Source organism: Aquarana catesbeiana, linkage group LG03, assembly GCF_042186555.1.
Source record: "Aquarana catesbeiana isolate 2022-GZ linkage group LG03, ASM4218655v1, whole genome shotgun sequence".
In the NCBI taxonomy this organism is placed as follows: domain Eukaryota; kingdom Metazoa; phylum Chordata; class Amphibia; order Anura; family Ranidae; genus Aquarana; species Aquarana catesbeiana.
Genome location: NC_133326.1, coordinates 653,421,436 through 653,449,027, shown reverse-complemented (window position 1 = coordinate 653,449,027; position 27,592 = coordinate 653,421,436). Strand labels below are relative to the sequence as shown.

Below are 27,592 nucleotides of genomic sequence, written 5' to 3'. Positions count from 1 at the left end.
GTTCAGGGAATGGTCAGCTAGGTCAATGTGCTTGTTGGGGGTGTAGCCCTTAATTGATTGGAGGCAGGGGTTTTAGGGGCAGGGTTCAGATGCGAGGGTCTTTGCAGTGAGGGAGTTCTTTCACATTTTAAGGAGTCGGTAAAAGTGGCAACATCCCACCCGCCCGCCCGCCCTGGTGTTAGGGGTTACTGCAGTGAATAGGTAGTGGTAGTGTTTTTTATGTCTCAAGTTGTGACCAAGTTTATACAAAATAAAAACAATTATATTTATTAATAATATTCTACTAAATAGTGTATGTTGCTCATTTTGTCACAGCAGCTGGCGGGTCAAGGGGTCTTTGGGGGCTCAGTAATTACATGGATACAAAAGTGTGGGGCCCATCTAAGCTATGGCGCTTCCACTTGGTTAGCGGTGGTTCTCCCAGGAGTGAGGTCCCCTGGGGGAGGGGAATATGGAAGTATGTGTGATGTTGGAACGTCTTTGAGCCAGTTGGGGTGCGGCTAAGGACATGGATGATTCCATTGTGCCTTAAGGACACCCAAAAACCTCTTTAAACAATTCAACCATCAACAATGCAACCAACAAGGGGCCTTTGGTTGTCCTTGAGGCATCCATGTCCTCAGCTGCACCTCAACTGGCTCAAAGACGTTACTACCTCACACCTTCTTACATTTTCCCCCAGGAGACCTAGCTCCTGCGATAACAACCACCAATAACCAACCAGGTGGGAGCGCTATACCTTAGATGGGCCCCCAATTTTGTAACAATATAGTTACACACTGACCCCCCAAAGACCCCCTGACCCGCTAAACTGCTGTGACAATGATTCACCCCTCTTTTTTTTTATTTGAACATACTTACCCAGAAATAGTAACCCAAAACAAAAAAAACACAACCCCTAATACCCCTGTAACCCCGGATATAGGGCGGGAGGGACGGAAGTTTCCTCTTCGCCTGAACTTTCCGGAATGAACCATCTTTGTGGCTGACCTTCACATCCAATAAGGTAAGAACTATGCCTCTTCAACACTAAATGACCCAGATTTAACCCCTTTCGGACCTGTTCCTCACTTCAGTCATGCCGACCCTCTGTCCATTCTCTCCTCTGGGATGCACTTTACTTGACTGTGGCTTCAGTTAAAGGCTTAGTTCATAATCACCAAAAAACTGCCTAAGAAGCTTCAGGTGATCTTTAAGTAAAATGGGTATTTGGACAGCATTTTTTTTTCTTGACAGCGGTTAGTTAGAGGGGTGTAGGAAAGTAATGTTGGGAAGACTACAACTCCCTGAATGCTAGCCAGGTGTCTCCAAACTTTCTAAGCAAGGGGCCGGTTTACTGTCCTTCAGGCTTTAGGGGGGCCAGACTGTGGCCATTGGGAGTAGAAAATGCCCCAGCATCAGTGCCCCCTCATTGGTATTAATGCCCTATTCATGGTGTCAGTAGGAGGAATGAATACAGGTCTGTAAGCGCTTCCACCTTCTCACATCCCAGTAAGGGGAATGATGCTCCATCATTGGTGTCAGTTGGTGGAATAGTGGCCTCAAGGGGAAGATAAAGTCAAGCAAAGGGCCACATCTGGCCCTGGGCTGCAGTTTGGAGACCACTGCCATACACCATTCAAAAATTACAGAAAGTGCCACATTTTAAGTGTATCTAAGGCTTTGTTCACACAGGGCGTACAATACTGTACACCTGTGCAGCGCCATGTTTACATACACAGGGATGCACAGATGTTCCATGCATCCCCCATGCAGGCAGTCCTACCAATATCTATTGGGACACAGCTGCAAGGACATATCCACTATGTCCCAATATGGTATCCGCAAGGGTTCGGATGTGGGTCCCTAAACTCACACTGTCTGTGTTCTGAAACACGCATCTGCACCGATACGGATGTCATATTGGGACACAGCCACTGCTTCCCAATAGACTTCAATGGGACTGCCTACAAAGGGATGCACTGAACACATGGGCATCCCAGTGCGGGTAAACATGGCCCTGCATGGGCAGGCAGTATTGTACGCCCCATGTGAACAAGGCCTAACCATAAGAACAAAAATGTTATATGTTGCAACACACCAATTCATAGATGTAGTGGCAGCATTCTACAAATTTTTTGTTTTTGTCCCAGGGTGACAATGCTGCTTCTTTTTTTTGACTATAGAACACCGCCCCATCTCCTTATCTCCATAACATAAAAGGGAGGTATTCAGGGGAGAACTAAGAACAGATCAGCCAATATCCCTTAGTATTTAGACATTTTTTAAATTCAAAACATGGGAAATGAGCATGAAAAATAACAGAGTACTGCAGACGTTTTTTTAAGGTTTTTTTTCCCATCTAGATCTGGGGTCTCTAAAGTTTCTAAACAAAGGGCCAGTTAACTGTCCTTTAGGCTTTAGGGGAGCCAGACTTTGGCCTATGGAAGTAGAAAATGCCCCGGTGTCCGTGGAATTAAACAATGCTCCATTATTAGTATCAGTGGGAGGAATAGTGCCCCATTGATGGTGTCAGTGGGAGGAATAGTGCCCCATTGATGGTGTCAGTGGGAGGAATGGTGCCCCATTGATGGTGTCTGTGGTCGTAAAAGTTTCCCATTGATGGTGTCAGTGGAAGGAATAGTGCCCCATTGATGGTGTCAGTTGGAGAAACAGTGTCCCATTGATGGCGTCAGTGGGGGGAATAGTGCCCCATTGATGGTATCATTGAGAGGAATAGGGCCCCATCGATGGTGTCAGTAGGAGAAATAGTGCCCTTTGATAGTCTCAGTGGGAGAAATATCTGGGAGAAAATGTCTCATTGATGGTGTCAGTGAGATGAATAGTACCCCATCGATGGTGACAGTGAGATTAATTGTGACCCATTGATGTGTCAGTGGGAGGAATGGTGCCTCATCATTGGTGTCAGATAGAGGAATAGTGACCCAAGGGCCAGATAAAGGCAAGCAAAGGGCCACATATGGCCCCCTGGCCGCAGTTTAGAGACCACTGATCTAGATACTGTCCGGACACTGTGAGCAATGTACCTACTCTATACAAAATTTTTAAAAAAAATGTTTTGGTTGTAAAAAATACTTTAGGGGTTTGCTTTATGCTTGGTTAGTGAGCAGAGGCTAAAGTGTACGACTTGTAACAGCACAGTGGGTTATGAAGGGCCTAGTATTGGACAGGGGAGTTCATAGACAACATTTACACCAAATGCGTGCATTTACTGTGCATCCATGTTTTATATATTATGCATTTTTGGGCACAATTAAATCATTTAAATGAGAACTACAGAGTTTGCTGATTCTCATTCTCATGTACTTACCACGCATCTATGTTGTACTGTTAAAAAAAAAACTCCTTTATTAGTATTGATTTTGCTTTTTCAATGACTTTGTTTTCTTGTGTTGAAAGTGCAGTCTAGTGTAAATGAACCCTTAAGCGTAATTAATTGGTTTAATTACTCAAATCTTCAAAAGTGACTTCAGAAGGTGTTTACTTAAAGCAGACCTATATCAGTCCATTGGCCTGTCTAGGCATTCTCCAGATATCTACCATTCCCCCGGCAGTTGGGGGAGAGGGTGATTAGTCACAAATGAAGATGAGAAGTTTAAACTTAAAACCCTTATTGCATTGCTTGCAATGTGCAGCTAATGTGTTCACATAAATAACTGAGTGCAAGTACAACAGGTTCTACATAAGAATCAATCGACAAATTTCCCCCACCGGCATGCACAGGTGTTGTGTGCACAGTGCGGTAAGAAGGTTATCTAGAGCCCAGGGCCAAAATGCCAAACTGCGCCCCCCCCCCCAAGATGTATGAGCATTATGTGTCAGCAAAAATCCCCCCCCCCCCAAAAAAAAACAAATTGAACACTAATCTGCATGCTTACCCCTAAGCATAAATTCCCCCTTCCTCCCAGAACAAATGAACCCCCTGGTTAGATCCCCCCTCCCAACAAATCTTAGTCCCCCAAATCCACCAAGCACAATGCGCCCTCCCAAAAGAAAATCACCCCTCCTAGCACAAATCCTCTACCCATCATCCCTACTAGCACAACCCCCCCCCCCCCAAAAAAAAATGTCTCTTCCCAGCACAATTCCCCCACCCCCTATACCATATCACCTTTTCTAGCACAGCCCCCCAAATCCTCCCTCCTAGCACAAATCCTCTTCCCTCATCCCCCCACCCAACACAAATCCCCTAAATCACCACTCCTAGCACACACACACAAATTTCCCCTCCTATAACAATTCTTATCCCCTGCTGCCCCCCCCCTCCAAATTCTCCCTCCTAACACAAATCCCCTCCCTCCCTATCTTCTTGTGGCACCCCCACCTCACATGATACCACAGTGCCCAGGGCAGCCGCCCCTCCCGCCCGCCCATCTCCCAGCCCTGTTCGTGCATTCCTGTGCAGGTACTCCCAGCCATGTCAATTTGACAGCCGTGCACGGCCCCCCAATGCACACTGCCTGTGTCCATGGGCCATGCACCCGCTTGGATATCAAATAGGGAGCAGTGGCTGTGTCCATGCAATTGCTGCGTAGGGTTGCCACCTCATCCCTTTAAACCCGAACACATATGAATTACACAGGTTCTGTGGCTGATTAACCTCCCTGGCGGTATGATTATTTCGGATTTTAGGTGCTGAAAGCGGTACCATTATTTTGCATGGAAAAATAAAAAATTTAGCGTTTTATATTGTAGGTCTGTAATTCTTAACAATAATACACTTAAATCTGTCCAAACAAGAGTCTAGTAGATATCCCGGGTATGATAAAGTTTGAAACACAAAAACATAAATTATAATATAATAAATAAAAAAAAATAATAAAAAAAAATAAATAAATAGTAATAAAATAAATTTCCCCACAATTCACTATCGCTCAATTCTGCAAGTGTTCTAATTTACTATCGCTGTTTTCTAGCTGGTCTAAAGCCACTTTTGACATAAAGGGACACTTTTTGGTTGCTATGGACAATCTCCAGTTTCCAGGCAGAAAGAACAGTGTATATCACATAAAACTGCATGCAGGGCATGGGCCAAAGCACTGGGGACAAAAGGGATGTGAAATGATTTCATACAGTACTGTAATCTGTAAGATTACAGGACTGTATGTGTTATGATTTTTACTTTTTTTTTAATTTGCTGCCAGGTCCGCCCCCGTGCGTCGCGACGCTCGCAGGGAACGGAGCCTGGCAAGGAGAGGCTTCGGAGGAGGACGGAGCCCACGGACACTGCGGGGGACATCGCAGGATCCCGGGGACAAGGTAAGTAAAGCCACACCAGGATCCTTAGATGTAATCCCGAGTGTGGTTCGGGGTTACCGCTAATGGTCCTGAATTTTAACCCCGAGCCACACTCAGGAAAACCGCCAGGGAGGCTACAGTGGTAATTAAACTCACTTAGTGCCTTATCTGCATTCAATTAGCCACAGAACCTGTGTAATTCATATGTGTTTGGGTTTAAAGGGATGAGGTGGTAACTCTACTGCTGCGTCATAATTGACATGAATGGGACTGCCTGCGTGGGGATGCACAGAAGACCCGTGCATCCCTGTGAAAACAAGCACAGCCCTCACACGGGCACAAGCTATAGTATGCCAGTGTGAATGAGGCCTCATCCTCTCCCATTACCAAATGTGCTAGGGAGAATCAAACTTATGGTCTTGAACATTTTCAGTATTAAAAACAGCTGATAGTTACTGAGTCCTAGATGGCAGAATGGAGAGCAGGAAATGTGGCCCAATGCTGTGAATGAGGGGGAGGGGGGGTGCACGTTTTCAACATAATGGGAGCAAATGATCGTAAGACAGAAATGGTGGTGAATAAGGGGGGAGACCCAACAAGCTGCTTAATATACTGTAAGAGCCTCTTTAATGGCTAACAGCTAGATTAAAGAGCAATAGCTGTGAAATTTGACCTAAATTAATATTTGTCATAAAAACAAGCAAAAAAACTGCAACATATGTAGTTGCTACTTGCTAGTTTAAATCACGGTATCCTTAAATCTATACAATGTTGACTTCTTTAATGTTTATGTTCCAGTTTTCAACACCAGGGGGAGAACTTGAGTCATTATTCTCTACCCTTTGACAACAGGCAGAAGAGGCTGTATCAGGCGTATATTATAACTGATTGTATTGCAGGTGATCTTTAAGTAAAATGGGTATTTGGACAGCATTTTTTTTTCTTGACAGCAGTTAGTTAGAGGGGTGTAGGAAAGTAATGTTGGGAAGTTGTTAATATCTTTGGAATTGGGCTTTAAAAAAATAGCTGAAAAACTACAACTCCCTGAATGCTAGCAACTTCAATGCTATACCATACACCAGGTGGTAGATTAACTAAAACTGAAGTGTGCAAGATCAAGTGCAGCTGTGCATGGTAGCCAATCAGCTTCTAACTTCAGCTTGTTCATTTAAGCTCTGACAATAAAACCCGGAAGCTGATTGGTTTCTATGCATAGATGCACCAGATTTTGCACTGTCCAGTTTTAGTAAATCAGCCCCCAGGTGTCTCCAAACTTCCTAAGCAAGGGGCCGGTTTACTGTCCTTCAGGCTTTAGGGGGGCCAGACTGTGGCCTTTGGGAGTAGAAAATGCCCCAACATCAGTGCCCCCTCATTGGTAATAATGCCCTATTGATGGTGTCAGTAGGAGGAATGAATACAGGCCTGTAAGCACTTCTACCTTCTCACATCCCAGTAAGGGGAATTTTGCTCCATCATTGGTGTCAGTTGGTGGAATAGTGGCCCCAAGGGCCAGATAAAGGCGAGCAAAGGGCCACATCTGGCCCCTGGGCTGCAGTCTGGAAACCACTGCCATACACTATACAAAAATTACAGAAAGTGCCACCTTTCAAGCGTATATAAGGCTTTGTTCACACAGGGCGTACAATACTGTACACCTGTGCAGCGCCATGTTTACACACACAGGGATGCACAGATGTTCCATGCATCCCCCATGCAGGCAGTCCTACCAATATCTATTGGGACACAGCTGAAAGGACATATCCACTATGTCCCAATATGGTATCCGCAAGGGTTCGGATGTGGGTCCCCAACCTCAGTGTCTGTGTTCTGAGAAACGCACCTGCACCGATACGGATGTCATATTGGGACACAGCCACTGATTCCCAATAGACATCAATGGGACTGCCTACACAGGGATGCACGGAACACATGGGCATCCCAGTGTGGGTAAACATGGCCCTGCATGGGCAGGCAGTATTGTACGCCCCATCTGAACAAGGCCTAACCATAAGAACAAAAATGTTATATGTTGCAACACACCAATCCATAGATGTAGTGGCTGCATTCTATAAAATTTTTGTTTTTGTCCCGGGGTGACAATGCTGCTTCCCTTTTTTGACTATAGAACACCGCCCCATCTCCTTATCTCCATAACATAAAAGGGAGGTATTCAGGGGAGAACTAAAAACAGATCAGCCAATATCCCTTAGTATTTAGACATTTTTGAATTCAAAACATGGGAAATGAGCATGAAAAATAACACAGTACTGCAGACGTTTTTTTAAGGTTTTTTTTCCCATCTAGATCTGGGGTCTCTAAAGTTTCTAAACAAAGGGCCAGTTAACTGTCCTTTAGGCTTTAGGGGAGCCAGACTTTGGCCTGTGGAAGTAGAAAATGCCCTGTTGTCAGTGGAATTAAACAATGCTCCATTATTATTATCAGTGGGAGGAATAGTTCCCCGTTAATGGTGTCAGTGGGAGGAATAGTGCCCCATTGATGGTGTCAATAAGAGTAATAGTGCCCTATTGATGGTGTCAGTGGAAGGAATAGTGCCCCATTGATGGCATCAGTGGGAGGAATAGTGCTCCATCATTGGTGTCAGTGGGGGGAATAGTGCCCCATTGATGGTGTCAGTGGGAGGAATAGTGCCCCATTGATGGCGTCAGTGGGTGGGAATAGTGCCCCATTGATGGCGTCAGTGGGGGGAATAGTGCCCCATTGATGGTATCATTGGGGGGAATAGGGCACCATCGATGGTGTCAGTAGGAGAAATAGTGCCCCATTGATAGTGTCAGTGGGAGGAATAGTGTCTCATTGATGGTGTCAGTGAGATGAATAGTACCCCATTGATGGTGTCAATGAGATTAATTGTGACCCATTGATGTGTCAGTGGGAGGAATGGTGCCTCATCATTGGTGTCAGATAGAGGAATAGTGACCCAAGGGCCAGATAAAGGCAAGCAAAGGGCCACATATGGCCCCCTGGCCGCAGTTTAGAGACCACTGATCTAGATACTGTCCGGACACTGTGAGCAATGTACCTACTCTATACAAAATGAAAAAAAAAAAATGTTTTGGTTGTAAAAAATACTTTAGGGATTTGCTTTATGCTTGGTTAGTGAGCAGAGGCTAAAGTGTACGACTTGTAACAGCACAGTGGGTTATGAAGGGCCTAGTATTGGACAGGGGAGTTCATAGACAACATTTACACCAAATGCGTGCATTTACTGTGCATCCATGTTTTATATATTATGCTTTTTGGGCACAATTAAATCATTTAAATGGGAAATACAGAGTTTGCTGATTCTCGTTCTCATGTACTTACCATGCATCTACGTTGTACTGTTAAAAAAAAAAACTCCTTTATTAGTATTGATTTTGCTTTTTCAATGACTTTGTTTTCTCGTGTTGAAAGTGCAGTCTAGTGTAAATGAACCCTTAAGCGTAATTAATTGGTTTAATTACTCAAATCTTCAAAAGTGACTTCAGAAGATGTTTACTTAAAGCAGACCTATATCAGTCCATTGGCCTGTCTAGGCATTCTCCAGATATCTACCATAAATAAGAGAAATTGTAAACTTCCCCAGGCAGTGCGGGGAGAGGGTGATTAGTCACAAATGAAGATGATAAGTTTAAACTTAAAACCCTTATTGCATTGCTTGCAATGTGCAGCTAATGTGTTCACATAAATAACTGAGTGCAAGTACAACAGGTTCTACATAAGAATCAATCGACAAATTGCCCCCACCGGCATGCACAGGTGTTGTGTGCACAGTGCGGTAAGAAGGTTATCTAGAGCCCAGGGCCAAAATGCCAAACTGCGCCCCCCCCTAAGATGTATGAGCATTATGTGTCAGCAAAAATCCCCCCCCCCCCAAAAAAAACCAAATTGAACACTAATCTGCATGCTTACTCCTAAGCATAAATTCCCCCTCCTGCCAGAACAAATCAACCCCCCTGTTTAGATCCCCCCTCCCAACAAATCTTAGTCCCCCAAATCCACCAAACACAATGCACCCCCCCCCCCAAAAAAAAGAAAATCACCCCTCCTAGCATAAATCCTCTACCCATCAAATTTCCCCTCCGAGTGCACATTCTCCCTCTCAAAATTCCCCCTCCTAGCACAAATTCACCCCTATCATCCCTACTAGCACAACCCCCCCTCCCCCCATTAAAAAAATGTCCCTTCCCAGCACAATTCCCCCACCCCTATACCATATCACCTCTTCTAGCACAGCCCCCCCCAAATCCTCTTCCCTCATCCCCCCTCCCAACACAAATCCCCTAAATCACCACTCCTAGCACACACACACAAATTTCCCCTCCTATAACAATTCTTATCCCCTGCTTCCCCCCCCCCCAAATTCTCCCTCCTAACACAAATCCCCTCCCTCCCTATCTTCTTGTGGCACCCCCCCACCTCACATGATACCGCAGTGCCCAGGGCAGCCGCCCCTCCCTCCCATCCCCTGTCCCAGCCCTATTTGTGCATTCCTGTGCAGGTACTCCCAGCCATGTCAATTTGACAGCCGTGCATGTGCACGGCCCCCCAATGCACACTGCCTGTGTCCATGGGCCATGCACCCGCTTGGATGTCAAATAGGGAGTAGTGGCTGTGTCCATGCAACTGCTGCGTAGGGTGGCCACCTCATCCCTTTAAACCTGAACACATATTAATTACACAGGTTCTGTGGCTGATTAAGGTGGTAATTAAACTCACTTAGTGCCTTATCTGCATTCAATTAGCCACAGAACCTGTGTAATTCATATGTGTTCAGGTTTAAAGGGATGAGGTGGTTACTCTACTGCTGCGTCATAATTGACATGAATGGGACTGCCTGCGTGGGGATGCACAGAAGACCCGTGCATCCCTGTGAAAACAAGCACAGCCCTCACATGGGCATCAGCTATAGTATGCCAGTGTGAATGAGGCCTCATCCTCTCCCATTACCAAATGTGCTAGGGAGAATCAAACTTATTGTCTTGAACATTTTCAGTACTAAAAACAGCTGATAGTTACTGATTCCTAGATAATATGGCAGAATGGAGAGCAGGAAATGTGACCCAATGCTGTGAATGTACTGGGGGGGTGCACGTTTTCAACATAATGGGAGCAAATGATCGTGAGACAGAAATGGTGGTGAATAAGGGGGGAGAGCCAACAAGCTGCTTAATATACTGTATGAGCCTCTTTAATGGCTAACAGCTAGATGGGAGAGCAATAGCTGTGAAATAGAATTTGACCTAAATTAATATTTGTCAGAAAAACAAGCAAAAAAAATGCTACATATGTAGTTGCTACTTGCTAGTTTAAATCACAGTATCCTTAAACCTATACAATACTGACTTCATGAATGTTTATGTTCCAGTTTTCAACACCAGGGGGAGAACTTGAGTCATTATTCTTACCCTTTGACAACTGGCAGAAGAGGCTGTATCAGGCGTATATTATAACTGATTGTATTGCAGCTTTTTAGCAATATGAGTTAGGTGAGCTTTGCATTTATATGATGTCCATTATTATTGGAAAGAAGGAGCAGTATAATAGTCAAAAGTTCTTTTTCTAAAAATATTCCACTTAAGGATTCACATAAGGATTCACAATTCACATCTGTTTTGATGCAGCAAAATTCTTGCATGCAAAGTAGAAATCCCATTCCTTCTTATTGGGCTAATTCATTTATATGCACTGAAGTTTAGTGTGAAAGACAAAGGAAACTCTAATGCCGCGTACACACGGTCGGACTTTTCGTCTACAAAAGTCCAACGGACGCCGACGGACTAAAGCTGGCTGGTAATCCGATCGTGTGTGGGCTTCTCCGGACTTTCAGCAGACTTTTTCAGCCTCAAATCCGACGGACTTTAGATTTGAAACATGCTTCAAATCTTTACGTCGTAACTACGACGGACCCCGAAATCCGCTCGTCTGTGTGCTAGTCCGACGGACAAAACCCCATGCTAGGGCAGCTATTGGCTACTGGCTATGAACTTCCTTATTTTAGTCCGGTGTACGTCATCACGTACGAATCCGTCGGACTTTTGTGTGGTCGTGTGTAGGCAAGTCCGTTCGTTAGAAAGTCTGCTGCAAGTCCGCCGAAAGTCCGCCGGAAGTCTGTCGGACAGGCTGTCGGACTTTTGTAGACGAAAAGTCCGACCGTGTGTACGCGGCATAAGGGTTTGATTTACTAAAGGCAGATAGACTGTGCAGTTTGCAAAGTGCAGTTGCACTCTACAAGAGCAGTTGGTCCAGAACTTAATAAATGATCAGAAGCTCTGCTGACCCCATCATCCAATCACATGTAAGTAAAAATGCTATTTTTTTTTTTTTTTCCTTGCTCGTGATTGGGTATTCTTTGCAAAGTGAAGCCTTATCTCATTTACTAAGCTCTGGAGCAACTGCACTTGCAGAGTGCAACTGTACTTTGCAAAGTGCACAATCAATTTGCCTTTAGTAAATCAACCCCTATGGGCCAATTTACACCTACATGTGTGCATTACCATGCGCAATGCATGCACACAAAAAAGGTAGCTTATGCTCTTATGTCTTAGTTGGCTTTAAACCTGAATTCCAGGTTTGGCTTTTTTTGCATAGTTAGATTGTTCCAGCTTGGACCAATGTTAAGTATGTGCCATACCTGGCCAATCCCTGTGGAACCTGTAAATGACTATAGTAGGCACCGCTATTACAGTGATTGCTGCTGGCTTCCAGGTCCTGTGCCGAGCGGCTGCTCTACTACCTAGAGTTGAATGCAAAGTGCTCTCTGTTTAGCTGAGATGGAATATGTGATGTTACCACCCCTCCTCTCCACCTCTCATTTATGCCTCATTTCCACTGAGTGGATCGGTTCGAGTCGGTACAGTTTGGAAGGCCTAGAATGGTCCGGCCTATTCAGGTGAGTGTTTCCACTGCAAGTCGGACTGCCAGGGGCCATACGTGGGTTTAGAAAAAATGTCTAGCATGGCGTCACATGTCTGCCAATCAGTGGAATGTATCGTAGCTCCGCCCTAACCGAACCGTACCATTTTCTATGGCCCCACATCTGAAGCAGGACCCAGAATGGTGCGGTTCGGTTTGGTTGTATGGGCCGCTTTCATAATGGAAACACTCAAAATAATGTACCGTACCGAACCAAACCGAACCGATCTGCTCAGTGGAAACAAGGCATTATAAAAAGCAAAATGTTCACCTAATGGTGCCCGTGCCAAGTGAGAGACCTCCAGTGTTCATTAGGCAGCAGGGCAGATGCTTGACATGGGACACGGAAGCTAGTTGCGTTATGATAGCGGTGCCTAATACAGTGAATTCCAGCTTCCACGGGAATAGGCCAAGTTTGACACATACATATTTACATGGGTCAAAGCTAGACCAATGTAATTATACAAAAACTGGCTTACCTGGAATTCAGCTTTAACTGCTTGCTGACCGCCTCACGTAGGAGTATGGCGACAAAGCGGCTCTCCTGCGCCGGATCACGTACCTAGGACGTGATCCGGCACTTCCGGATGGGGGGCGCGCACTCACGCTGCCGCCGCGCTGTCTGTGCTGTGTTAAGACACAGCACAAGCCAATCAGCGGGTGCCAGCCAATGGATGACCACTGGCTCTCACTGATCCACTGTAAAAACACCACACTGTGTACACAAAAACCCAAAAAGTACCCAGGGTTGGAAGATCTACTAAAGCAGGCTAGAAGAGTCTGTAGCCATTTTAGGCGATCATACACAGCCAGTGCTTGGTTGGCTGAAATTCAGCGGAAATTCCACTTGCCCATAAACTGCCTGATTTGTGACATGCCCACCAGGTGGAACTTGACTTTGGCAATGCTGCAGTGGCTGCACATGCTACAGAGGGCCATCAACGAGTACCTGTGGGAGTATGGCACAATGACAGGCTCAGGCCGGCTCGGCTTTTTTTCCTCCACGCCAATGGCTGCTCATAAAGGATGCATGCACTGTACTGTCACCTTTTGAGGAGGCCACAAGGATGGTGAGCCATGACAATGCATGCATCATTGACACAATCCCTGTTGTGTTCCTGCTGAAGCAGACTCTGCATGGCATTATGGACAGGGCACTCGAGGCAGAGCAGCGGGATGAATAGGAGGACTTCCTTTACTGTCAAGGCCCACTTTATGCAAACACCATTGTTCCTATGCCACAGAACACACAGGTGGAGAAAGAGGAGGAGGATTCTGGCAGTTTCGGAGGCATTGAAGAAGAGGAAGACATACGTCAAACAGTAAGAAATGGTTTTCCATCCCCAGAACCCTTGGGAGTAGTACATGGCTAGGAGGAGACAGTTCCAGATACTGTAATCCTCAGTGACCTCGAGGAGTCTGCTTCTCATGCCTTCGTAAATTTGCAGTGCATGGGCTCCCTCATGTTTCAAGCCTGCGAAAGGACCCAAGAATACGAATAGGGAAAGGATCACTATTGGTTGGCAACCCTCCTTAACCACCGTTATAAGGGGAAAGTCTCAGAACTCATCCTGTCCCCACAGAGAGTGCAGAAGATGAAATCTCTTGAGGACACCTTAAAGAGGAGTTTATCGAACGCTTTTCTCGCCTCTGGTAGGTTACAGTGTCATGGAAAATGTAGTTTTGAGGCTTCTGTTGGTCAAAAGAGTAGAGGTGGAGAAGGCGGCCTCCTAAGTGATGCATTTCTCAATTTTTTTTAGTCCTCGCCGCCCAGGGCTGTCAGCTTCCATATCCCATCGGCAGCATCTGCATCATATGGTGGATGATTATCTAGGGCGAAAACAGAGATGGAGAGCTTTCCAGTTGACAATCCACTGGCTTACTAGGTCATGAGAATAGACCACTGGCCAGAACTTGCCCAGTATGCTATTGAGCTGCTGGGCTGCCCTGCATCCAGCGGGCTTTCCGAACAGGCATTCAGTGTTGCTGGAGGTTTTGTTACTGATCATAGAATGTGTCTGTCCACAGACTCCGTGGACCATCTGACTTTTATCAAAATGAATCCGTCCTGGATTACCAGCAGCTATGAAGCCCCTGATGCCGATGTTGCTGATTAGGTGTTTTTGGGATGTGGAATCTCTGCAGGACTTCTATGCTGCCTAGTGCTGTGGGTGTTGATTTCATCTGGAACAATGTTTTTGGTGTAGGTTTCATGGGCATAATAAACACCCAAAGAACGATTTTTCCGCACCTGTTTGACAGGGACTGTATTTTTTTTTTCCGCTGCAGCAGATGGGGCAGAGAAATTTGCCGACTATAGTCTACAGCTGGTGGTCTGCTGCTGGCAGATGTGCTGCAAGGACCTTGAACACCCATCATCCCTGTCAGTGGAGGCTGCTGAGAGGTGGTTGGGAATAGCAGGGACAGACTGAGGTGAGTAAGGAGGAGGGACAGATTTGTGCTCCTTTTGTGTGGCTTTTAGGTGCTCTTGCCAATGGGCTGAGTGGTGGAAGGTTAAATGCCTTGTCAAGCATGTGGTTCCCAAATGGTTGGTGTTTTTGCCACGCTTAAAGTGGTTGTACACCCTGTACAACCACTTTTACCTACAGGTAAGCATATATTAAGGCTTACTTGTAGGTGCTGGAAACCTCCACAGTTTAGGAGATATTTACAATAAAGCCGTAAGCCGATGCCTGCGGTGCATGTGCACTTCACGAAGGGCAGATCGTGACGTTTCTAAAGGGGGTCATGCCGTGACTGGCAGCTCCTGCGCGCATGCGCGGGAGTGACGTCATGTGACTCCGGCCAGTCACAGAGCCGGAATTCGCGGCCCCCGAAGGAAATGGGGTGAAGCTTGACGCTCGCTGCTAGTGGGGACAGCGGTGACATTGCGGCCTTCGTTTTCAGGTAAGTGACACATAATGGGCTACTATGCGGTGCATAGTAGCCCATTATGCTTTACCTTTGCAGGGAAATAAAGGGGAAGTAAAACCCTTCAGGGTTTACTTCCTCTTTAATGTGCTTGAGACAAAGTTTGCAAATAGCAACAGTGCGATCGGGCTGCACATGTGCTAAAAAAGGCCCAGACAGCTGAGCTGTGGGAAAAGGTGGGCCGGGAGATAACAGCTCCACAACGTGATGGAATAGGGTGTCTGCTCTCTACTCTTCCATGATGGCTGCCTCGTTGGTGTTGTGCCTCACCCTCACTTTCCTCCTCTGCTCTAACCGGCACCCAAGTCGACTCAGTGACCTCATCGTCATCATCTCCTCTTTCCTCATTAGCACCGGAGACAACTTGGCAATACACTGGGGCTGAGGGAACATGAATGCCAATTTGTATACCAGTGTTCTCCCCTCTCTGTAGGCTCATGTTCCTTCCTTCCTCAACCTCAGAACCAATATCTGAATCGAGTAATGGCTGTGCATCGTCAAGGAGCAAGTGGCTGTGTTCAAATAACTCCGCTGACTCCTCCATGCCTGATGCTGAGGCTATGGCAGGAATAGCTGTGGACAAGGAGGCAGGTTTTGCCACTCTGGAAGGATGAGGACAATTTAGTAAGCCAGTCCATCACTTCCCCTGCATGCTGTGGCTGGATAGCATGGGCAACATCACTAAACAGCGGTAAACTTGCAGTAACGCACAGAACTATACGGCGCTAAACTTGCAGTAACACACGGAACTATATGGCGTTAAACTTGCAGTAAAGCCATTAAATATACAGCGTTAAACTTGCAGTAAAGCAATGAAATATGCGGCGTTAAACTTGCAGTAACACACAGAACTATATGGGATTAAACTTGCAGTAAAGTAGTGAAATACACAGCGTTAAACTTGCAGTAACGCAATGAAATATACGGCGTTAAACTTACAGTAATGCACAGAACTATATGGCATTAAACTTGCAGTAACGCACTGAATTGTACAGCGTTAAACTTGCAGTAACACAACTGAAATATACTGCGTTAAGCATGCACTAATGCCCAGAAATGTACTGCGTTAAACGGCACGTAACGCACTGAAATATACGGCGTTAAACTTGCAGGAATGCCCTGAACTGTACGGCGTTAAACTTGTAGTAACGCAACTGAAATATACTGCGTTATGCGTGCACTAACGCACAGACATGTACTGCATTAAATGGCATGTAACGCACTGAAATATACGGTGTTAAACTTGCAGTAACGCAATAAAATATACTGTGTTAAACAGTCACTACAGTCACACTGACTGAACTATCCCTACATTCACACTAATGTAAAAATGAATGGTTGCACTACACTCACAATGACTGAACTATCCCTACGTTCACACCAGGGGCGAATCCGGGGGGGGCAACGGGGCAATTGCCACCCCCGAGAAATCTGTTGCAGCCTGGCCGGGCAGGTGAGCTCCGCGGGCAGCTCCGCCGCGAGTGGCTCCACCGCGAGTGGCTCCGAGAGCGGGTGGCTCCTCCACCACGGGCGGATAAGAGAGCAGCCGGCTCCGCCGCGGGAGTGTCGGGCAGCTCCGTGTGAGGGCGGGCAGGCAGCAGGCGGGAGAGAGAGCGGATTGGCCGGGCGGCTCCGTGTGTGGATGGTCGGGTGAGCAGGCTAGGTGTGTGTGTGGGGGTGGCTGGCCAATCAGCGAGCCGACGGGCAGGGGAGCAGAGAGATGACATCATCTCTCACCGCCCCCACATCTCTGCATTAACTTCCGCCCTCACTGTGCAGGTAGCGTGGGCAGCAGGGAGATTACATTATCTCTCTGCTGCCTGTCTCTGGAACAAGGAAACAAGAAACAAGCAAGACACCACCTTACCTGGCACGTGACACTCCACATCTGGGTGGCAAGTGACAATCCGCATCTAGTGGCAGATGACGTGGCAAGTGACAATCCGCATCTAGTGGCAGATGACGTGGCAAGTGACAATCCGCATCAAGTGACAGATGACGTGGCAAGTGACAATCCGCATCTAGTGGCATATGACGTGGCAAGTGACAATCCGCATCTAGTGGCATATGACGTGGCAAGTGACAATCCGCAATGTGTGGCATATGACGTGGCAAGTGACAATCCAAAATGTGTGGCATATGACGTGGCAAGTGACAATCAGCATCTAGTGGCAATTGATGTAGCAAGTGACAATCCGCAATGTGTGGCATATGACGTGGCAAGTGACAATCCGCATCTAATGGCAGATGACATGGCAAGTGACAATCCGCAATGTGTGGCATATGACGTGGCAAGTGACAATCTGCATCCAGTGGCAGGTGACGTGGCAAGTCACAATCCACAAGGTGTGGCAAGTGACAATCCGCATCTAGTGGCAGCTGATGTAGCAAGTGACAATCCGCAACATGTGGCAGGTGTCAATCTGCATCTGGTGGCAGGCAAGTGACAATCCACAAAATGTGGCAGGCGACGGTGGCAGGTGACACGCTCGGGGTTCCCACTGATTCTGCATTATGGTGAGTTGAATGATTTCATTTTATATTACAATGTAATAAATGAAATAATGCGCTTCAATCATCCTGACACCATAACAACCATGGTGCTGGGATGATTAAAGCACCAACAACAGCCATTTCCCCGATAAATTGTCAAGGTCTCAGCATGTGAACCCAAGATGGCGACCCAAGCAGTAATACGTCCTCCTCTGCAGAGCGGAAACTCCTCCCCCTTCCAACAGATTGGTGCAAATGTTCTCTGGGAACTGTGGCGCCCGCCTTTTTTATGCTGCGGTGCGCCCAAACTGTAATGGAGTCCATTTTGGAATCTGTAACCCTCACAGCGCTGACGGGAAGTGTCAAAAGACCAGGCTGATCCTCTCCCCTGAGCAGTGAGACTTGTTGGTTCTTCCCCACATTGGTAGTACACATGACAACACAGTCCATTAGAAGTGTAAAGGTTATTTGCCACCTTCACATGGAGCCAGACGAAATCCCGATAAAGCTGAGGCCGGTGGCTAAGGGCGACGGCTGCAGAGATAATGCCTTAGCCCCACGTTTGGCGCCAAATGTAGCAAGGTCCCAGGCCTCCTTTGATCTAATGAGAACCTCCAGGGCCAGGCATAGCTGACATCCTTCTGTATGTAGTGGGTTGTGAGGCATGGTGGGTGCAGAGTAGTTAAAGTTATTGGGCGCCAGACACTTCTTGAATGCAAAAGAAAGTTTATTTCTCTTAACAAACTTTTTTGCGGGAGAGAGGGTTAGGGCCAGGACACCTTAGGTAGTTGCAAGATTAATTGGCAGACTCCGAGACTTCAGTAGGAGGACAGCCATGCAGGGAAAAGCATCCAGCAAGACGTCACATCTGCAAGTGCAGGAATGCTGTCTCCTATGGCAACGTCCCTGGCTTGATACCCACTGAAGTTTCCCGATTGGTGAGAATGCTGCTCTGGTAATTGCTTCAGTTACTCACGGTGGTCCCTGGTAATTAGGCAGGTAGCCCCTTTTGGCAACAGCTTCCCCTCTACCTCTGACCACGACAGGTTTTCCGGCCAGCAGATCCTTCACTTTTGGTTGGACTGTAAGCCGCAATCCCAACCCTGTGCTGCTCTCTTGCTTCTGGATAGGCCCTCAGACAGCCAAGCAGCCAGATCTGCCTGGGATAGACCCCACCTCTGGCCTAGCAGCCCGGGCAATACAACACTCGTCCACACAGACAGCTGTCCAAGTGGCACAGAACACAGATCACCCGACTCCATCCAAACACACAGGCTCTCTCAGCAGGCCAAGGGATCCAAGAAAACCCCTGCTCATTGGCTGAGATACCCAATATACCCATAATCTGACCCTGTGTTGCCGTTCTCATATCTAGTACCACCAAGTACTCGGCCACCTAGTGGTAGAAGAGAAAAGTGCAAGAAGGCTAAACTTAGGGAGAAATCAATAGATCTCTAACAATCAACCAGGATAATTATTCCTGGCAAGTAAATTTGTGAGGAGCAACACTGCCTAAACTCCAGGGTGCTTCATACAAATATGTGAACTGTCTTAGGGACCCTTCACAGTAGACGCATGCTAAAATGGTCTGTTTTAGCATGCTGGCTACTATCCAATATACAAAAAGAGAAGGAGGGCGCACCGACCTTGTGCATTACCAAAGATACATTTTTTTTTTAACACCACCTACTCATTTGACCAAGCTCCCGAGCACAGGAGATTGTATTGTGTTGTTTGTACTATCCAATATTGCAGGCGGCGGGGACAGGTAGGGGGTCGAAGGTGGTGCCTTGCATTGTTACAACGCCTGTTCAGCCATTTTTGTGATTTATACACTTCTTCCAGGCAACACAGCCAGAAAGGTTACACTACTTCCTCATCCTCGGGTTAAGTGTTTTTCTCACCCCCATCCTTTCTGTGTACATTCACACGCACCACCCAGGAATACATTTTTTCTACCTGTCTTAACTGCCCTGCAATAAGTGTTTTAACAGCAAGTGATATCATCAGTCACTGCAAGAAAACTTTGTTCATCTGATGTGAATTAATGTATGTAAAGTGCTATATAAATGCCTGCAATAAAATAAATAATAATATCTTTGGCTGCCAGAAGGAGTGTTCTGCAGGACACCCTGTGTATGTAGGGCACCCTGCAAACAGTCCAGTACAGTTGAACATTAAACTTTATTCTTTTCCCTTAATGCATGGCAGAAAAGAATGTGCAATATGTACAGTCTGTATCTTCAGGAAGTATGAGCTGCCTCTAGATCTTTGGTTCCTGTAATGGTAGTTCTATCCTTTTCCCTTAATGAACCGACAGGTGCCTCTCTGAAAAACACCCTGGAATTCGGATCTTAGAAGTGCCAGGCCTCACCTGCCTATCTTGACTCCTGCAATCCTCCCTGGCCTGTTCAGGAAAAGTCCGGGCGCACCCCGATCTACTGCATCCTCTTGACAACCGCTTCCTGCTCCGCATGTTCAGAACCATCCCAGCCGGTGATATCTGATCCATGACTCCTGGAGATTCTTTAGATGACTTAGTAAGTGAACCATCCAGCGCTGAGGTCTCTGAACCCTCAGGCCTTCAGGTTCAAGATCTGGTGCTATCCAGCACTGAGAGCATTACACCCCAGGCCTTCAAGCCTGGACCCCTGAGGGTTACATTCTTGCTGCTTCTCTGGATCACATTCCCATCTCCAACCACCAGCTCCCCTGGAGCATGTGATCCCCAGTTTATATAGGCTTAATAGCCCCTGCCCACTCAAATTAATGATTGGTTCAGGGTAGCCCATACAAACTAACTGCATCCTGTGTCCAAACCACCTTCCCTCCAGAACCTCTCACTGAAAGAACAGGGTATCACTCATAACAGAATACAGGTGGTCACACCCCCAGTTCTACTCTGTCACCTCTCCCAACCAAATCAAACCCAACCAGGCTTAAACCAACAGGGCAATGCACTGGAAGTTTTACCTAACACTAACCCTTACTAACCAATTAGCACACACCTAAGTAGGTGGGCGCTACATACATGTACCAAGAGACTTTAGCATTCCTACACAGAGTATGTGAGAGGGCTTTTGGGAGGGTTGGCAAAGGAATGGGAAAAAGAGGAGCCAGAGGGGTGCAGAGCTGGGCCGGGACTGACAATGCTAAGCTAATCAAAATATATATTGCCACTAATTCAGACAGCGCTAAACTGATGACATTAGCACTGCCTAAAGTGCAACTACAAGTGGTTGTAAACCCTCACACATACCCTTCAAGACACTTAACAATGATCCTGCAGGTTATAGGCTGGGCACACCTATGCCCTTATATATACAGCTTATTCCTCCCCTCTTCCTTTCTCTCTTGAGGTCCCCCAAAGTTCTGTTCTTGGACCTCTCCTATTCTCGACCTACACCTCCTCCCTGGGTCAGCTGATCACTTCTCATGTCTTCCAGTATCATTTCTACGCTGATGACACCTAATTCTATCTCTCCACCCCTCAGCTCACTCCATCATTCTCCACAGGCATCACTAATTAACTGACCAACATATCAGTTTGGATGTCACACCACTTCCTCAAACTCAATCTATCCAAAACCGAGCTCATTATAAATCCTCCTCCATGTGTCTCTTTCCCTGACTTCTCTGTCAAGATTGATGACAAGACTATCAACCCCCCCCCCCCCCCCCATACCAGGGTGCTGGGTGTAATCCTGAACTATCCGTTCGCCTCACATTAAATCAGTGTCCAAAGCTTGCCGCCTCAACCTCCGCAACATCTCCAAAATACGTCCCTTCCTAACCAATGACACCACAAAGCTTCTAATACACTCCCTAGTCATCTCTCGCCTCGACTACTGCAACTCCCTCATTGGCTTACTGGCCCCTTCAGTCCATCATGTAGGCTGCTGCCAGACTCATCCACCTTACTAACCGTTCAGTGTCTGCAACTCCTCACTGCCAATCTCTCCACTGGTTTCTGCTTACCCAAAAAAATGTAATTTAAAATACTAACAATATCTTACAAAGCCATCCATAACTCGACCCCCAACAACATCACTAACCTAGTCTTAAAATACCAACCAAATCGTTCTCTTCATTCCTCCCAAGACATCCTGCTCTCTAGCTCCCTTGCCACCTCACCCCATGCTCGCTTCCAGGACTTCTCCCAAGCCTCCCCCATTCTGTAGAACTTCCTACCCCAATCTATCCGACTATCTGCTACTCTGTCCCATTTTATTCTATCCCACCTTCACAGCTGTATTTCCTCTTTCTTCATCAGCTCATCCCCTGCAGTTATTACCTTTTGTATCACTTGGTCCTCCCTTTAACCACTTGCTTACTGGGCACTCTTACCTCCTTCCTGCCCAGGCCAATTTTCAGCTTTCAGCGCTGTCACTCTTTCAATGACAATTGCACGGTCATTTCAACACTGTACCCAAATGGGAAAAAAAAGACAGAACATTTTGAAAAAAAAACAGTTTCATAGTTTGTTCTAAAATTTTGCAAACAGGTAATTTTTCTCCTTCATTGATGTGCGCTGGTGAGGCTGCACTAATGGGCACTGATAGGCTGCACTGATAGACTGCACTGATAATACGGCACTGATGGGCAGTGATAGTTGGCACTGATGGGCACTGATGAGGCGGCACTGGTGGGCACTGATAGGTAGCACTGATGGGCACTGATGGGTGGCACTGAAGGGCACTGATAGGTGACACTGATAGGCAGCACTGATAGGTGGCACTGATGGGAACTGATTGGCAGCACTGATGGGCATTGATAGGTGGCACTGGTTAGCATTGATAGATGGCACTGTTGGGCACTGATAGGCAGTACTAATATGCACTGGTGGGTGACACTGGTGGTTACTGCTTAGCAGCAGTGGGTGTCCATGTGTGGGACCAATGTCCCTCTGACAGAAGGCAGTAATTGGCTTTTTTGTCCTCCTCACGCTGACAGCATGCGGGGAAAAAAAACAGATTACGATCTTCTGGTTACATCACGTGATTAGGTGTCATTGGCTGACAGCTGATTACGTGGTAAAGGGCAGGAATCAGCCCCTTACTCCGATCTGTGATCAGCCGAGTCTCATTGACTCGCTGATCACAAAGTGCGCGCGCGCGCCCTGCAGGGGGTGCGCAGGCAGCTTATGCACGAGAGGATGTACATGGACGCCCTCCCGGCAATTTAGGCCCACTCTGTAGCCGTCTTTCGGAAGGAAGAGGTTAAGATTGTAAGCTCTAACGAGCAGGGCCCTCTGATTCCTCCTGTATTGAATTTTATTGTAATTGTACTGTCTGCCCTCATATTGTACAGCATTGCGCAAACGGGTGCTATGTAAATTATTATTATTATACGAGATTTATATAGCGCCAACAGTTTACGCAGCGCTTTACAATGTATAAGGGGGACAACACAATTACAGTACAGTTCAATACAAAAGGTACAGGAGGGCCCTGCTCGTAGAGCTTACATTCTAAAGGGAGGGGGTGGTGATACAAAAGGTAATAGCTGCAAAGAATGATTTGATGGGGGTGGCTCAGGGACAGTTATGTGGGTGTGGGATAGGCTTCCCTAAAGGTGGACAGGGTAGGGGCTGATCGGACATACTGGGGCAGGGAATTCCAGAGGATGGGAGAGACTCTGGAGAAGTCCTGAAGGCGAGCATGGGAGGAGGTAAAAAGGGAGCTAGAGAGCAGGAGGTCCTGGGAGAAGCGGAGGGGACGATTTGGGCGATATCTGCAGATGAGGTTGGTGATGTAGATGGGGGCGATGTTGTGAATGGCCTTGTATGTCATGGTTAGCATTTTGAATTTTACACGGTGGGGTAGGGGAAGCCAGTGAAGGGATTGGCAGAGAGGAGCAGCAGTCACGGATCGATTAGTGAGGTGTATTAGTCTAGCAGCAGCATTCATAATAGACTGAAGGGGGGATAGCCTGCTTAAGGGTAGGCCATTAAGGAGAGAGTTGCAGTAGTCGAGGCGGGAAATAATCAAGGAGTGAATAAGTTGCTTTGTGGTGTCATTAGTCAGGAAGGGTCGAATTCTGGAGATGTTGCGGAGGTTAAGGCGGCAGGATTTAGCCAGTGATTGGATATGGGGGCTGAAGGAGAGGTCAGAGTCAAGGATTACACCCAGGACCCTGGCATGTGTGGAGGGACCAATGGTTGTGTTGTTGATATTAATGGTGAAGTCACAGGAGGGGGACCGTGAAGGAGGAAATATAACAAGCTCAGTTTTAGAAGGATTAAGTTTGAGGAAGTGGTGTGACATCCATACCGATATGTCATTCAGCAAGTTTGAGATCCGTGAGGAGATAGTGGGGGTGAGTTGAGGAGTGGAGAGATAGATCTGTGTGTCATCGGCATAGAGGTGGTATTGGAAGCCATGGGAGGTTATCAACTGGCCCAGGGAAGAGGTGTAGAGTGAGAAAAGGAGAGGCCCAAGGACGGAGCCTTGGGGTACCCCAACAGAAAGAGGAAGGGGAGTGGAGGAGATGGAGTTGTAAGTGACACTGAAAGTGCGCTGAGATAGGTAGGAGGAGAACCAGGATAGTGCAGAATCACGGAGACCAAGGGAGTGTAATTTGCTGAGGAGCAGCAGGTGGTCAACTGTGTCAAAGGCAGCAGAGAGGTCTAAAAGTATGAGTCAGGGGCGTAACTATAGGGGGCGCAAGAGTCGCGACTGCGATCGGGCCCTATGCAGCAGGGGGCCCGCGCGGCCCCCCTTTACATATGGCCGGCGACAGCATAGGCGACTAGGAGTACCAGTGCACCGTGCGCACGGGTGGCTGGAGGTGGGGGGTGACTATCAGAGCTCCATGCTCGCGTACCGCACAGGCTGCTGTTTAGCTGTGCATTCCCCGCATGACCTGCTGTGTCCTCAGCTGGCTCCTCTGGGCCCCCCTCTCCTGCTCCATCCAGCGCTGCTCAGTCCGGTGTCTGTCCCGCCCCCTGATTCTGGCTCACACTGCATTGCATGCTTCTCCCGGGCAAACAAACTTTAAGCACAGAGATGCAGTGCAGCCTCATCGATGCTACACCGCTCCCCAGAGGACACCGCAGGCTTGTCTGCCAGCTCCCCTTCTCCCCCGTCATACACAGATGATGACAGACAAGTCTTTATGGGAGATACACTGATCGCCCGTCCAGTGCGCTGGAGGGAGCCCAGGCCACCACGGATGAGTGGCCGGCCTGCAGCTTGGCCATGGTGAGTGAGATGACCCTATCCTTCACATACCCCCTCCATCTCCCCTATGGACAGGGACCCCATCACCCCCGGGGACAAGGACCCCATCTCCTCTGGAGACAGGGACCCCATCATCCCTGGGGACAGGGACCCCATTACCCCTGGGGACAGGGATTCCATCAATCCTGATAGGGACCCCATCACCCCTGGGGACAGGGACCCCATCACCCCTGGGGACAGAGACCCATCATCCCTGGGGACAGGGACCCCATTACCCCTGGGGACAGAGATTCCATCAATCCTGAGATAGGGACCCCATCACCCCTGAGACAGGGACCCCATCACCCCTGAGGACAGAGACCCATCATCCCTGGCGACAGGGACCCATTGTCCCTGGGGACAGGGACCCCATTATCCCTGGGAACAGGGACTCCATCACCCCTGAGGCAGGGACCCCATCACCCCTGAGTCAGGGACCCCATCACCCCTGGGGATAGGGACTCCATCAATCTTGAGAAAGGGACCCCATCACCACCGGGGACAGGGACCCCATCACCCCTTGGGACAGGGACCCCATCACCCCTTGGGACATGGACCCCATCACCCCTGGGGACATGGACCCCATCACCCCTGGGGATAGGGACTCCGTCACTCCTGAGACAGGGACTCCATCACCCCTGGGGACAGGGACCCATCATCCCTGGGGACAGGGACCCCATTATCCCTGGGGACAGGGACTCCATCACTCCTGAGACAGGGACCCCATCACCCCTGGGGACAGGGACTCCATCACTCCTGAGACAGGGACCCCATTACCCATGGGGACAGGGACCCCATTACCCATGGAGACAGGGACCCCATCTCTCATGGGGACAGGGCCCTCTTCTCACCTGGGGACAGGGCCCTCTTCTCACCTGGGGACAGGGACCCCATCTCCCAAGGGGACAAGAACCCCTTCTCACCTGGGGACAGGGACCCTATCTCCCCTGGAGGCAGGGATCCCATCACCTCTGGGGACAGGGACCCCATCACCCCTAAGGACAAGGACCCCCTCTCTCCTGGGGATAGGGACTCCATCAATCTTGAGAAAGGGACCCCATCACCACTGGGGACAGGGACCCCATCACCCCTTGGGACAGGGACCCCATCACCCCTTGGGACATGGACCCCATCACCCCTGGGGACATGGACCCCATCACCCCTGGGGATAGGGACTCCGTCACTCCTGAGACAGGGACTCCATCACCCCTGGGGACAGGGACCCATCATCCCTGGGGACAGGGACCCCATTATCCCTGGGGACAGGGACTCCATCACTCCTGAGACAGGGACCCCATCACCCCTGGGGACATGGACCCCATCACCCCTGGGGATAGGGACTCCGTCACTCCTGAGACAGGGACTCCATCACCCCTGGGGACAGGGACCCATCATCCCTGGGGACAGGGACCCCATTATCCCTGGGGACAGGGACTCCATCACTCCTGAGACAGGGACCCCATCACCCCTGGGGACAGGGACTCCATCACTCCTGAGACAGGGACCCCATTACCCATGGGGACAGGGACCCCATTACCCATGGAGACAGGGACCCCATCTCTCATGGGGACAGGGCCCTCTTCTCACCTGGGGACAGGGCCCTCTTCTCACCTGGGGACAGGGACCCCATCTCCCAAGGGGACAAGAACCCCTTCTCACCTGGGGACAGGGACCCTATCTCCCCTGGAGGCAGGGATCCCATCACCTCTGGGGACAGGGACCCCATCACCCCTAAGGACAAGGACCCCCTCTCTCCTGGGCACAGGGACCCCCTCTCTCCTGGGCACAGGGACCCCTTCTCTCCTGGGGACAGGGACCCCATCTCCCATGGGGACAGGGCCCTCTTGTCACCTGGGTACAGGGACCCCATTTCCCATGGAGACAGGGAACCCTTCTCACCTGGGGACAGGGACCCTATCTCCTCTGGAGACAGGGATCCTATCACCTCTGAGGACAGGGACCCCATCACCCCTAAGGACAAGGACCCCATCTCCCATGGGGACAGGGACCCCTTCTCTCCTGGGGACAGGGACCCCATCTTCCATGGGGACAGGGCCCTCTTGTCACCCGGGTACAGGGCCCTCTTGTCATTGGGATGCCATATCCCCTGGGGACAGGGACCCCATCTCCCCTAAGAACAAGGATCCCATCTCCCATGGGGACAGGGACCCCTTCTCACCTGGGTACAGGGACCCCTTCTCACCTGGGGACAGGGACCCCATCTCACCTGGGGGCAGGAACACCATCTGCCCTGGGAAAAAGAACCCTATCTCTCCTGGGGACTGGGACCCCATCCTGCCTAAGGCCAGGAACCCCATCTCCCCTGGCTGGAGGATAGGGGGGTACCAGCATGCGGTCACTGGAGATGGGGGCAGGTACAGCACCAGCAAGGTGTGCGCTCCAGCCCCTGTGTGTTCTTTCCCGAACCCCCTCGTGGGCTCTGCCAGGTTCCCACATCCCCTCTCCTGCTGGTTGCTGCTGGGAGTTTGTCAGGACAGACAGCGGGAAATGGGGCGGTAAATGTATAATTTATCGCCCCTTCTTTTTCTAAATTGAGAGTCAGTGATCAGTACAGATCACTGACTCTCAATTTAGAAAAAGAAGGACAGGAAGCTCTGTACAGAGCTATTCCTATCCATTCATTCTATGTAGCTGAGGCTGCAGAGAAGGAGATTAGGGGCTTTGTCCTCAGTCTTCCTCTTTGTCTCAAAGGTGGAACATCAGAGGTCTGTTTAGACCTCTGATATCTCACCAAAGCCCCCCAATGGGGCTCCTAAAAAATGTTAAAAAAAAAA

The 27,592-nt window shown here is 48.6% G+C and overlaps 1 protein-coding gene and 1 pseudogene across 2 annotated transcripts in view; one reads left to right on the top strand and one right to left on the bottom strand.

The window, feature by feature from the left end:
* Positions 1-27,592, bottom strand: part of DNASE2 (deoxyribonuclease 2, lysosomal) — an 87,034-nt gene that overhangs the window by 54,968 nt on the left and 4,474 nt on the right. Inside the window, exon 3 of one of the 2 annotated variants that reach the window (XM_073622699.1) lies at positions 21,925-22,000. The exons of the other annotated variant lie outside the window; for it this stretch is intronic. The gene's annotated coding sequence lies outside the window, so the exon portion shown is untranslated. The remainder of the gene's footprint in view (positions 1-21,924; positions 22,001-27,592) is intronic. 2 annotated transcript variants of the gene reach the window in all.
* Positions 24,814-26,932, top strand: LOC141134052 (uncharacterized; annotated as a pseudogene).